This window comes from Syngnathoides biaculeatus, chromosome 5, assembly GCF_019802595.1.
Source record: "Syngnathoides biaculeatus isolate LvHL_M chromosome 5, ASM1980259v1, whole genome shotgun sequence".
Classification (NCBI taxonomy): Eukaryota; Metazoa; Chordata; class Actinopteri; order Syngnathiformes; family Syngnathidae; genus Syngnathoides; species Syngnathoides biaculeatus.
Genome location: NC_084644.1, coordinates 4,828,904 through 4,842,741, shown reverse-complemented (window position 1 = coordinate 4,842,741; position 13,838 = coordinate 4,828,904). Strand labels below are relative to the sequence as shown.

At 48.1% G+C, this 13,838-nt stretch overlaps 1 protein-coding gene across 8 annotated transcripts in view; it reads right to left on the bottom strand.

Annotated features, from left to right (window-relative positions):
• spaca6 (sperm acrosome associated 6) overlaps window positions 1-13,838 on the bottom strand; it is a 53,191-nt gene that overhangs the window by 16,962 nt on the left and 22,391 nt on the right. For 3 of the 8 annotated variants that reach the window (XM_061820265.1, XM_061820264.1, XM_061820260.1), the window contains exons 6-7: window positions 7,163-7,364; window positions 6,791-6,854 (exon numbers count right to left, since the gene is read on the bottom strand). The exons of 1 other annotated variant lie outside the window; for it this stretch is intronic. The gene's annotated coding sequence lies outside the window, so the exon portion shown is untranslated. Of the gene's footprint in view, window positions 1-1,957; window positions 2,036-6,790; window positions 6,855-7,162; window positions 8,438-13,838 lie in introns of those variants that run through there. 4 more of the 8 variants (XM_061820261.1, XM_061820262.1, XM_061820266.1 and 1 more) reach the window with 3 other exon arrangements.

Sequence of the window (13,838 nt, the reverse complement as noted above, 5' to 3'; positions counted from 1 at the left end):
TGGGTTTTCTCCGGGCACTCCGGTTTCCTCCCACCTCCCAAAAAACACGCAACATTAATTGGACATTCTAAATTGCCCCTAGGTGTGATTGTGAGTGCGTCTGTTTTAGTCTCTATGTGCCCTACGATTGGCTGGCAACCAGTTCAGGGTGTACCCCGCCTCCTGCCCGTTGACAGCTGGGAAAGGCTCCAGCACTTGTGAGGATAAGCGGCTAAGAAAATGGATGGATGGCTATAAAATGATTACAGGATTGTTGATGATGTAAATACTCAGCGGGCCCACGAGCCACACTTTGCACACCTTTATTTTGCTCACGCACATCAGTGCTTCACCCTGCCAGCTCAAGCTGCTCAGCATAATATTACAAAGAGCTGTCAGTACACAATTTGACATTTGGTTAAACAAATACTCCCATTGGAGCAGCCCCAACGGTTTTTGGGACTGAGACAGTCATTTATTTGACAGAAAACTCTCACTTGGTGTTCACCAGACACGGAACAATCTGGCTGGTAAAAAATGAATCTTTCTTCTGCCACCTAGTGGAAGAGCATTTATTTGTTCTCCCTGTCACAAATGTCATATATTGCGTGGTATTTATAGTAAATACGTGATCACTTTTGGACAAGTGAAGGGATGATTTCCCACGACAAATGCCTGCTAAGAACACACAAATGTGCTCCAACACTGGAAATAGCGAAATTGTTAAAAATGACATTGTTTATAAAGAGTAGTACACACATCTTTTTCTTTCGGCTTGTCCCGTTAGGGGTCGCCACAGCGGGTCATCTTTTTCCATCTGAGCCTATCTCGTGCACCTTCCTCTCTAATTGTTCCTCCGCCTGCTCCCTGCTTTCACTGCAGATCACAATATCATCTGCGAACAAGTCCAAGGGGATTCCAGTCCAACCTCGTCTGTCAGCCTATCCATAACCACAGCGAACAGGAAGGGGCTCAGAGCGGATCCCTGATGCAGTCCCACCTCCACCTTAAATTTTTCTGACACACCTATGAGTCTACCTACGCTGTTCTGCTGCCCTCTTACATGTCCAGTACTATTCTAACATATTTATCCACACCAGACTTGCGCATGCAGTACCGCAGTTCCTCTCTTAGTACTCTGTCAAAGACTTTCTCGAGGTCTACAAAGACACAATGTAGCTCCTTCTGACCTTCTCTGTACTTTTCCACGAGTATCCTCAAGGCAAATAATGCATCTACTACACTATCTAGTACATACAGATCAATATAGTTTGAAGGTTTTTCCTCCAAAAGATTATCCCGACCGATTATCCTGCGGTGTGGGTCGTGTTAATAGGCTGACATTCGTCCGACTTCATCAAAATCCTCGTGAGTTGTCAACGGAAAGTTGTGGCGAACCCGGCGACCGCGACGCGAAGCGCAACGACAGCCAATTTGGAAGTGATTCAACAAGTGCGCTGTTGCCGAAGATAAACAGTGGTGCGGCCGGGTGTCTTGACGGTCTCGATAACTTATCTACAAAGTCGTACACTCAAATAGAAATGCGTCGTTGTTTCCAGATAAGCTAAAAGTTAACCTAGCTTCTTCTTCTTTGAATACTACTTTCTTCTTCTGATGATCGGATCGCAAAACTACTGCCAGAAAATCCTGCCATCAGAACATTGGCAAAACTACACGACATATTACGATATCACCGCAGCTCGTCTTTTGTGATCATTGGGCTAGTCTTGTCCAATCGAGCTATCGGGGGCGGCGGGACTAGAAAACTAGTAACCGCTGACATAGTGGCGGCGAGAATAATAATGAAGAGGACGAAGGCAATGCTTTTTGCCACCCCCAAAAAGGAACCAAAATAAGAAATCGGTGCGGTGCTATCCCTGGTGTTGGGACCGCCAATTCATCAAGGAGAGGTTGAGGTCATTTTATAATTCTGCTAGCAAGCGGGCAACAATATGTAGCTCTGTGGCTAGCTACATACGCGGTCATGATTATCGTCCAACTGACATCAGGCGTCTCACACTACATTGAAGATGTCCCTGGGAAGCACCCCCCGCCCCTAAAAAAAAATAAAATGAAACATGTTAGATTTCTCTTTTTAGGGCATCGAGGGCTACAAGTCCAAATGGTTGACTGTGGTTGTTGTCACATGATAAGGAGCGTCGTCATTCTAGACAAAATATGTCGGGCCAGATCTGGAAAAATCATTCACGAAATCCATCCATCCACTTTCTTTTGGAACTTATCCTCACGAGGAGTGCTGGAGCCTATGCCAGCTGTCAACGGGCAGGAGGCGGGGTACACCCTGAACAGGTCGCCAGCAAATCGCAGGGCACATCGAGACAAACAGCCGCACTCATAATCACGCCAAGAAATATGATTAAAAAGTGGAAATAGCAGAGCAAAAAATAATTTTCAACCGAGATTTAAAAATAGGCACTCTGGGCTGACGTCACCTCACAGGAGTCGGGGTACACCCTGAAATGGTCGCCAGCCAATCACAGGGCACGTGGGGACAGACAACAGCCACACACACGATCACACCTATGGGCAATTTAGAGTGTCCAATTCATGTTGTATGTTTTTGGGTTGTGGGAGGAAAGCGGAGTGCCGGGAGAAAACCCACGTGAGCATAGGGAAAACATGCAAACTCCACACAGATGGGTCTGGGATCGAACCCGGGTCCTCAGAACTGTGAAGCTAGCTCTTTACCAGCTGATCCACCGTACAATCTCGTATTCTGATTTTTGACATTACTTGTGGCGCCACGCTGCCTCTCGCAGGTCCATCTCGGCACAGACATCGTCGTGTGCGGTCCGCCGTGTTGGTCATCTTGAGCGCACCACCCACTCAGAAACACCAATTTTCTCACTCCCCCCACCCCCCCAGTGTGGGGCTTTTTAAAAATTGGTTCAGAATGAAGTGACCAGTTTTAAGTCCACATGTCATTTACAAAGGGCGCGTTCCCGACACCTCCCTCACGCCGTTTGTCTCCGGCGGTCTGCCTCAATGCAGCAGTTTTGCTGCAGAGCAGAGAGATGCGGCGCCTTCAAGATGGGTGTGGGGTGTTGTACAAAGAACGGGGGGGGGGGGGGGGTGTAATGCTGATGTATATATTGTGGGGGGGGGGACGCTCAAGAGAAATAAACGAAGCCCTCAAGTGTAACCGGCGATGCGGGAGGAACAAAGGAAGCAAAACACTTTCTCGGCGTCGGTGAGCAAACGAGGCAAAATGAGGCAACGGAGGCGTAAAAGCAGCAAAAGGGACAACAGGGAGGGAAGAGGAAGAGGAAGAGGTGAGCGGGGCCACAAGTGACAAAAGCCAGCCAGCCAGCCAACCAATGGGCGGGACTACAAATCAAGCCCACCGCCTCATCACATCCTGAATCCCCCCCCCCCCCCCCCCCCCCTCGCTCGCCTACCGCCCTCCCGCCTCACCATGGTTGGCGTCGCCATGGCAACCAGACAAGGGTAGCCTAATACACCAACTTAATATATTTCCAGTGGCGGGGCGAGCGGGCTACTAATGCCTTCATCCGTCTCGGCGCAGACAAGCCAATCAATATCGGACAAAAGTCTGCCGCAGGACTGCCAAAGTTTGCAAGCGCATGGGGAAAATCCCAAGTGTGTGTGTGACGGAAAGAGTGCGAGGGTTCGATCGCTCGGTCGGTGATGTGTGAGCTGCCAAGGACGCTTTGATTGAATCTCCTTCGACGCTGCAACACTTAAAAATACTTAATCACATTAAGAAAAAAAAGTGTATTTCTGTATAACAACGTTCAAGGTGTATTTGAAGATTTAAGATGCAAAAGCAGATATATCCATTTTTTGTTGTTGTTTCTGTAGATTTTTTTTTCAACTATAAAGAATCTACAGAAACAGAAATGGAAATATCTGCTTTTGTGTCTGAACTCATTTACTTTTAACTGCATATGGTGAGAACAAAAACACACACAAAAAAAAAATGCTGCCGCTGTATTAAAATATATAAAAAAACATGAAAAAAAATTGCAGTTTTAGAGAATTACAATCGAGAAATGCAGCAAAACATCAGGAATCGACCCTGGATAGAGTCATGAGACTATGCCGCAAAAACTGAATGAAATGTTTCAAACAAAAACATCATTTGGAAGTGTTGGCGTCGCAGTTCTAAGGACCCAGGGTTCCATCCCGCCCCCGCTTGTGTGGAGTTTGCATGTCCATCCCGTGCCTGCGTGAGTTTTCCCCGGGTGGGCACTCCGGTTTCCTCCCACATCCCAAAAAACACGCAACATTAATTGAACATTCTAAATTGCCCCGAGGTGTGATTGTGACTGTCTCTATGTGCCCTTCAATTGGCTGGCAACCAGTTCAGGGTGTACCAACCCCCCCACCTGCCAGTTAGCTGGGATATGCTCCAGCACTACTCGCAACCCTCGTGAGGACAAGGAGCAATGAAAATGTCATATATGTATATATATATATATATATATATATATATATAAACAAGTGTATTTCTGCGGAACAGTGTTCAAATTTACTCTTAATTGCATACAGTGAGAAGCGTTTATTTGAACAAAAACACAAAAAATGCTACCGCTATATTAAAATATACAAAAATAAGAAAAAAAAAACGTTTTAGAGAATTACAATGGAGAAATGCAGAAAAACATCAGGAAGTCGAGCTTGGACACAAAGATCATGGCGTAAAAAGTGGATGAAATGTTAAAAAAAAAACAAAAAACATTATTTGGAGTGGAGTGATTTAAAAAAAAAAGCAAGGCTTGGCTCAATAGGCTTTCCACAAATTCAAAATAAAATTCAATTCAGGAATGAATGTTATCATTTTATCACTAGTTTTCCTGTTTAGACGTCAACCTGGAAATTTATGGATGATTATAATTCATTTTGTTTGAAGCGGTTCTAGATACGGGTGCAAGAACCACTAGAGAAAACAAAATATTTGGGTAATTCCGAGTGCATTTAGTTTATGGCCGCGCAGGCGTAAACCTTCCATCGAGAGCTGGGCCGGCCAATCGTTCGGCTCGGTCACTCCCAGGAAGATCAACGCTGACGCGTCGGCGCTAAAGACTCACTTTCCATGGTGTTACTGTTTTGGTTAGCCGCTGGACTCAAAATAGGCTCAGAAGAATGTTTGAGAACAATAGCGTTTATGAACTGGGTTTCCTTTTTTATTTCCTTGAAGTGATGACACTACTTGAGGAATTTTGCCCCCCCACAAGGATGAGGATGAGCCAAATGATCAGACCAAACAAACAGCTTGAATCGTAATAGTTCTCATATTTTATTCGCAGCAGAGCAAGAAAAAAAAAAAAAGTACAAACTGGTAAGATTGCTGGACACAGGAGTGGCAAAAGTGGCGGGGTCGCGACTCTTGGCTGTCTTCCTTGGGCCCCGCTTAGGGCGTTTTTCACAAAGCCAGCCAACAGGGTCGGCCCCCTCAGGAGGGACCCCTCGCGGTGCCCTCGCCCCGACGTGCGATCGGAACTTGCCGACTGCGCGATCCAAAAGTGCGGCTTGGAGGCGTTGATAGGAAACGTTTAATGACGAGACGCGACATTTCCACCTGGGCCGGGGTGGGGGGTGGGGAATCGCGGGAACAGATCGAGCCTTTTCGATTACGCAGTCGAGACTGCCACAAATGCGATTCTAAAAATAAAAAAAACGTCACAAAGCGCTACCCAACCTTTCACCCGCAAAGGCACAGAATATATAATGTTGCGTCATACTCATCCCCACCCCCCAACCCCATTACCTCTGAATGGAATTCATGAAAAACCCAATAGGGAAAATTTAGTCTCACCGTGAAAGGTTCTTTCGCTACATTCTTATTACGGTTATACTTTGCCATTTTCAATTGTGGCCGTTTCTAATACGATATTTTCCATTTCCATGCATGAAGATTGAGCAATGCGTGCGTCGCGTGACGTTATAGGAGACACATTTGATCCAAAACAGCTTTGAAAGGACCGTTGAAACTGAATGCAGCCCTGTTCCCGAGGACCTCACCTGTGACCTGCTTTGACCTCACAGGTTAAGGGTCTCAGGGACAGAGGGGCATACTGGGAAATTAAAAAAGATGCCGCCGCGGGTTCGATGGCGACGACGGGAAAGGGGGAAAAAAAAAAAAGGGATCCCCCGAAGAGGAGACGGCGCACGGCCGCCAAGGCGCCGAGACAAAGACGTGACCTCATCTCGCATTTCGGATTCTGCCGCACCGGCCCCCCGTCTCCTGGTCTGCCGCAGCCCGGACTGGCGAGCCGTCGCCTCGCTCGAGACGCGGCGTGGACAAAAATCGCCACGTGGTCCCCCCCGTCCTTCGTTGTCACATCCATTTCACTTGGCGTGGGACCGTTTGAACGGGAAACGGATGCAAATCGCGGCAGGCGGAGAGAAACATTAGCGGCACGTCGCAATCAAATCAGGAGCGACATTTTTGATTCGATGACAAATTGCGGCGGCGTCATCAGTGAGGTGCAAAAACAAAACACTACCACAATATATTACCTGATAAAAAAAAATACATATTGCATCTATCGCTCCCACAGGAAAATGAAAATGGCACTTATGATGAAGCATCTACCGTTTAAGTCGTCTCAAACATGCTCCTGAGTCTGATCCAATCCAATTAACATTACAGACTGGCTGCCCCCCCACTCAAAATGGGGGGAGGTGGGGTGGGGGTGATTTGGCCACAGAAACATTTAATTGGCATAAGCATGACGTCAGGGCATGAAATTCCCGGGAGGGGACGCGTCCTCGCGCTCGTACGTATGTACAAGTGCTCTTCGCGGGCCTGAAAGGTTTTACCAACCTGTGATCCTCTGGCGTTTTTCGCTCGGGTCTGAAGTGACAGTCCAGACATCCCCGTGACACACCTGAGAGGGGGAAAATTGACCGCGTCAGAGATTCCGTTCGCGTTCAATCGACGACACGTTCAAGCGGAATATTTCCCCTCGTCGGTTTCCTTGTCGTTATGTTTTACGATATTAGCCGTGCGGGCTTTCCGGTTGTTTTGACAGCCGCTCGTGTTTGATCCGTTCACCTGTCGAGAACGGAAAGCGCCGCCGCAGCCGAGCGTTGACGGGCGAGCCGTTTTCAAAAGACATTTGACACATTTCACAATTGACACGCGTGCGATAAACAAATGAAGAGTGACTTGAAAAAATAATAACAACGACATTACCTTTCATTTGCACTTTTCCTCGGAGGTTGGCGAGCGCGTCGGCTCGGAGCCGCCTCCTCTTCCCCGACGCCGCACGCCGGATGGCGAGCCCGGTGGCAGGTGTATTGATCGCCTCGGCTGCGTTGCGCTGTCGTGCGTCCGCTTACCTGAGGATGGAACCGCCGCCGCAACCTTTTGTCTCCGCGGGGCTGCGGCCGCGACGCTGCAAAAGACCAAATGACAATGAGAGATCACGCTTCCTGAAACCACAACCAACGTTGCCTTGCACGGAATATTCCAACACTTAGGAGGTGACACACACACGCGCACACAAAACGATTTACCCATCCGTGTTGCATTCATCCTGCCACGCGTCTCTTTGCATCGCAAAGTCGTCTCCCCTCTTTTTTCCACTCTCTCTCTGTTGTCTCTCCGAGTCCCTCTTTTTCCTCACGTTCTCGCAGCCTCGCGTCTGCACGCGCCACTTCGTGTGTGTGTTTGCGCGTGAGACAGAAAGAGAGGGCGGGAATAAGAGTGCAACGAGTGCACATGGATGTGTGTGTTTTCCCTGAGTACGCAAAGAGAGGGTGGGGGGGGCGCGAGCACGTGCGTGAGAGCGACGGGGAGGGGTGGGGGGAATCTGGGGTTGGTGGCGAAGCCGCCAGATAGAAAGTGGGGATGGAGGGGGAGGGTCACGAGCCTCTAATAGGATGAAAATCGAGAGGAAAATATGTGCATTAGCGGCGCTTCGGGGGCCGATATCTGCCGCCCGCTTCTACGCGGACGCCGATCGGAACGCCGTCGTTTCAATCGATCGCCGGCCCCGCCGCGCTAACGTCGACAAACGCGGTAAACGCATCAAACGTGTTTCCGGGCGGTGGGAAAACTTCGTATCAGATCATATAAAGCGTAAATAAGTTAATTAAAAAAAAAGAACAGCGACTGTATTGATGAGCAACTTTACAGTATTCCTGCTATTTTTTTGTAATCTTCATCTGGTGAGCACATTGCGCTGTTTCATTCATGTAGTGCATTATTATAAAGATTTAATTGATCATTGTCGTTAGATAGCTGGGAAATATCAAAAATTACACATTTCTTTTGTACATTTTTTGTCCATTAAAAGTTCAAGCTCTGATAAAGCAAATCAGTCACCGATTACTCAGTATTACTCAGTATTTGAGTAGATTTTTTTTCCAGTACTTATTCTTCCCAAATTTAGAAGAAGAAGGCATATGATTCAATAGTATATAATAAAAATACTTCAAGCACATTTTTTGGCTTCACTACCCACCTTTGTTGGTCACACACACACACACACACACACACACACACACACACACCACACACACACACACACACACACACACACGTGTCCATAGCAATCCACGAGATGTCAGTAAATCGCAAAAATGGACAGAAGACTTCATTAAATCAGAATTGTGAGAGAGAAGAAAATTGAGAAGAATCTTCTGGAAAGTTACTTCCAATCAAAGGCTGAATACTTCTTTTCAATATCTGTTATGTGTTTTGCAACTATTTTCAGATTGAAGAGATTAGCAAGTGACAAGTGTATTTGTGAGGCGACTAATCTTTGTGTTACATCAATATCCTATCATATTTTAGTTTTTTACTAGTCCGAGTTGTTAAGACACTTTCAATTGTATGACTGTTCTGAATGTTAAAATATATATTTTTTAAAATCCTTCATATTTTTATGGGAAAAATCCAAGGTTGACAACCCACATTCCATAAGAGTCCAGTTTCCACTGTACTAAATGTTTGTGGAAAACGTTCATGCATTCATAACATCCATCCATTTTCTTTGCCGCTTATCCTCATGAGGGTCGCAGGGAGTGCTGGAGCCTATCCCAGCTGTCAACGGACAGGAGGGCGGGCACACCCTGAACTGGTTGCCGGCCAATCGCAGGGCACATGGAGATAAATAGCCGGACTCATAATCGCACCTACGGGCAATTTAGAGTGTCCAATTAATGTTGCATATTTTTTTGAAACGTGGGAGGAAACCGGAGTGCCCAGAGAATACCCACGTTGGCACCGGGAGAACATGCAAACCTCACAGGCGGGTCCGGGATTGAACCCAGGATCTCAAAACTGTGAGGCAAACGCTTTCCCACATGAACCACCGAGCCAGTCACAAGATATACACATAATTTTTGCACAATATGAACAATGTAATTGACAAGATTTGCTCCTAATTAGATCCATTTCTCATCAAGCCGCCCATTCAGCTTCGTTTGAGCAGAACTTGCAATACGGGAGAGTCGCTGACCACGAAGGGCAAAAGCATCGCACGGCCTTGCGTCAAAGTGGAAAACGACAGCGACGGTAATTCGGACCCCCCGACTGGAAGACTGCTCAGTTGGGCGAGTAAACGCGACACTCGGCGTCAGCGCCATTAATGGCTTGAGTGCGTTCAGAGCAGCGTGTCGCGTTGTTCTTGCCGAACCGCCTCAACACGTTGACCGTTTCTGGACTGCGCCGGACATTTAATCAACCACAGAGACGACCTTTTGAGAAAAAAGAAAAGCGAAAACGACGACGACAACACGCTTCAGACGGGACGAGATTCAATTAAGACAAACCCGTCTTCACCTCTATTAAAAATGCTTTGAGATGAGGATCTCATACATATGCATGGGAGACGGCAACGTTTTCTTTTTTTCCCAGGCCCGAAATATAGGTTAGAAAAACAATCTACACGTTCATAACGCCTAATGAATATTCACGACAAAGAGTCTTCTTTTTTAGACCAACATCTATCACGCGCGAGTTCATCTACGTTCAGCTTCCGTCTTGTTGTATTCTCCTCAGGATGCTACTGTCTGGATTTACGTCTGCTCACCTCAATCTGCATAGAAATATGCATGACGGGCATCACATTGCGCAAAAACCGAAGTACTGTGCAGTACGGGATCCCGCCGCGGCGCACGTATCGTCACGTTTGCGACTAAGTACACGCGACTCGTACCGGCCAGATTAACGCCGGCATTGCAGGATTGCGGCTACCGTGGGAGCCATTTTGTCCTGAAACGCTGTGCAAAGGCGGTTCTTCAGAGGTCGGAGCGCGACTCCCCCGGTCACGCAGAGAATGTGACAGCCAGGTGTGTGTGTGTGTGTGTATATCGGCGAGAGTGTGCGCGCCTGCGGCTGTACTCTGCAGTACAACTGAGACAAAGCACTGAGAGCGCTCCACAGGGATGACATCATCAGTCTGGGATGGAGTCTTCCTCGTTTGTCTCGGGGTCGAGATGCACTCGGTTTAACCCCCCCCCCACACCTCCCCCAAAAGAACGCAGACGGCGTTGCCAAAAACCAAGCGAGGATGTCATTTGCAGATGCTTCGAGAGGAGCAGAGGTGAAAACCGGGAGGGACGGTTTTGCGCCGGACTGCTCTCTGCTGCAAACTTGGGAACGCTCCACATGAATAAAACATAAAGAACGTTCAAACGTGGGACGGATGGAAAATGCGCCAGACGCTTGGAGTTGCTGCCGTCTCTCCGCCGTGCTCATTATCCTTGGCCCACACGCCTCACCGCTGTCAGGTGTTCATCTGTCTCCACTGGCAGGAGGGCGGCGTGCTCGGGGATGATAAAGACGGGCGGCGCTGCCGAATCAGCACTATTCTTATAGATGCCCCTTCTCCGGGAGGCGCGGGGGGGGATGAAGAGATGGCTATAATGCACTACAGTTGGTGCGTACTGCGAGCTGACAAACTGAGGGGAAACGGGAGGAGGAGGAGGTGGAGGGGGGGGGGGGGTTATTGGGTTGAAAACTGGAATAAATTAGCGAGCAGGAGCGTCTGTAGGTTTCCAGGGGACGGCGCAAAGACTCGTGCGGCGCGTCAACGAGCATGACAGTGTGCAAGCGCAGTTATTGGCAAGGCCGCGCCACCTGCAACAATCGAGGAAAAAATAATTTACTGCCATGTGCAAGGACCAACAATATCCACGGTGTGGCCGTGTACGTCTGGTGTCCGTGACATGTTTAGACTCGATGCTCTCTCGACAATTTGACCGACTCTAATATGCCACGAGCCGAACAACCGCGCAGGTGTTCAGCATGACACGTTGTTAGGCCCACAGAAAAATAAAACCGACTTCCTGATGGCTGCGCGGACGTACCGCGAGCGCGCAAGGGATAATCGACGCGACATTAGAAAACAAAAAAAAAAGATGAGTCACGTCGTTTGCCACAAAGCGACGGCGCCCGTAGAGCCACAACATACTTACCTCTCGGCCGGGGGTACATTCGAGGTGGCGTGAAGTGACTCCGCAGGGAAAGCTAGAAGGTTGTACAGTTATCTCCGTGCTGTTTATTATGCGAAACAATACAACCAACTACCTCACGCTGCAGAGCACAGACGGTCGAGCTGCACCCCCGGACGCCGTCTCAGCGTGTAGAAAACGCCACGCAATCTTTCTCACGCAACTTCTCAAGCCCATTTGGAATGCACGCACCGATGCTTTCGGACGACTTGTCAGTTTTCTAGAAACACAAGCAGCAGATATGATCCTTCAATTTGCTGCAAGGAAACGTGACCGGCGAGGAAAATTGAATGGCGGATACGCATTGACTGGGAAGTTCAACTAAAATGAATAAGCCACACATTTACAACTCTCATGCAGGTGAGCGACTCCCGAAGGTTTCACTACGTGCTCATTCATCAGACTGTCATGCATTTCTAAGCATCTGACGCCACCTACTGGTGACTAAGCCTCAGTTTTACTTCAGTGTCACCAGACTGCAGAACAAAAGCAGACGTGACACGGAGGACTTTCAGGCTTTCGTGCTTAGACAAGAAGAATGTGAATTCTGAATAATGACAGTCGTACCTTAAAATTTCAAGATATTCACGGTTGCACAGTTTGGAAAATTAAGACACAAACCCTTTGAAAAAACATAAAAAAGGTCTCAAAATTTGGAGGTTCCGCAATCATCGAGCATCCTATCAGGCTTACTTATGCGACAGAAAGGACGACTATGACATGCTGTTTCCACCAGAATTAAGAATCTCATTTGTTTCTTTTTCTCTCATTTTCTGATCTCGAATTGCCCCGAACAAAACCTGCCCAAAGCTGTATGTTTTTAGTGTCATATATCAGATGAAAAATGAATAAACTTCACTTTGTTTAAAGCCATTTATGATTTTAGGAGAGTGTCTCTGTCCTTGACCAGACAGAATACTAGGCCTGGCAGACGCGAGCCTACTGGGGAGGAGCCATATAAACCAGAATAATGTTATAAAATGTTGTTAAATAACACAGGTAAAATGCTTTTGCCTTGTGTGAACCCTGTAAGAAAGCGTGAATGTGTCCAATGAACCTCGATGCTTTGCTTTTAAAACAAGTTAGCAAGCGCTATCGTTTGCTCCGACAAGTTATGCAGTTCATTTTTTTTACAGTCCAGATAAGCTGTTGTAGCTATTTGAACGCAACGTTGTGTCAACCATCATCACAACTGCTCACAACGGTTCTAAAAGTTTTGTGACAGAGGCGCAGAATTGACCAACACACTGACAGCAGCCGTGAAGGCGCGACAGCTTCTTGACAGCTCGCCATTAGCCACACATCGGGCAGAAACGAAACTGATGACGGCTGCAGCGTCGTCTGTCTTTGGTTCAGCAAATCCCGTCTCACAGCGACACGTTTTCAATGTACTGTAATGCCGCTGCTGGCAAAAGACGGCGTATGTGGGAGTGCCGCGCGCCATTTGCATGAGAAAAAAAAAACCTTACAGAAAATATGTGTTATATTAGACCTCCTGGTGAACTTTGCAGTTATGACTTTACATGACAAACGTCACACACGCTTTGCTAAAACTTCCATCCATCCATTATCTATCGGGTCGAGAGGGAAGTAGCTTCAGCAGGGACACCCAGACTTCCCTTTCCCCAGCCACTTCTTCCTGGCCAGCCGAGAGACATAGTCTCTCCGGCGTGTCCTGGATCGTCCTCGGGGTCTCTTTCCGGTGGCACGTCACCGGAACACCTCGCCAGAGAGGCGTCTGGGAGGCATCCGGATCAGATGCCCCAGCCACCTCACCTGGCTCCTCTCGATGCGGAGGAGCATCGGCTCGACACTTAGCCCCTCCCGGATGACCGAGCTTCTCAACCTCTCTCTCAGGAAGAGCCCGGACACCCTGCGGAGGAAACTCATTTCGTCCGCTTGTATCCGAAAACGAAAACTTCCATTCTATTGTTTCTGATTGTCATCCTGATTCTATTCTTACTTCTGACCCTTGTGCAAACCCCCCCTATCGCCCGCCCCTTACCCTTTTGGCCACCTTCTGTCAGCATTTCCCCCGGCCGCGCCAAGCCATTATACAGCCCCCCCACCGCCTCTCTACCTTATTTCCCAGCGTGTCGTACGTTCGCAGTCAAATCACGGAGTGATGCGGTGTAATTGTGTCAGTGTCAGCTATCCTTCTCCCGCGCTTCCTGCTCCCTCCGCCCTTGCGGCCGCAGGCCCGTCTGGCGAAAGGCACAGCTACAGAACTTGTCTTCGGGGCCATCCCTTAATGAGGCTTAGGTTTCTCTTAATCACGCCGTGACACAAGTTGGCCCGTCTCTCTATACGCGGGGATGATGGCTCCAGTTCTTCAAAGACATAGAAGAACGACATGGTACATGATGCGCGTTTGCTTTGAAGCTTTGCGTTTGTAGCGGTGATTAAAT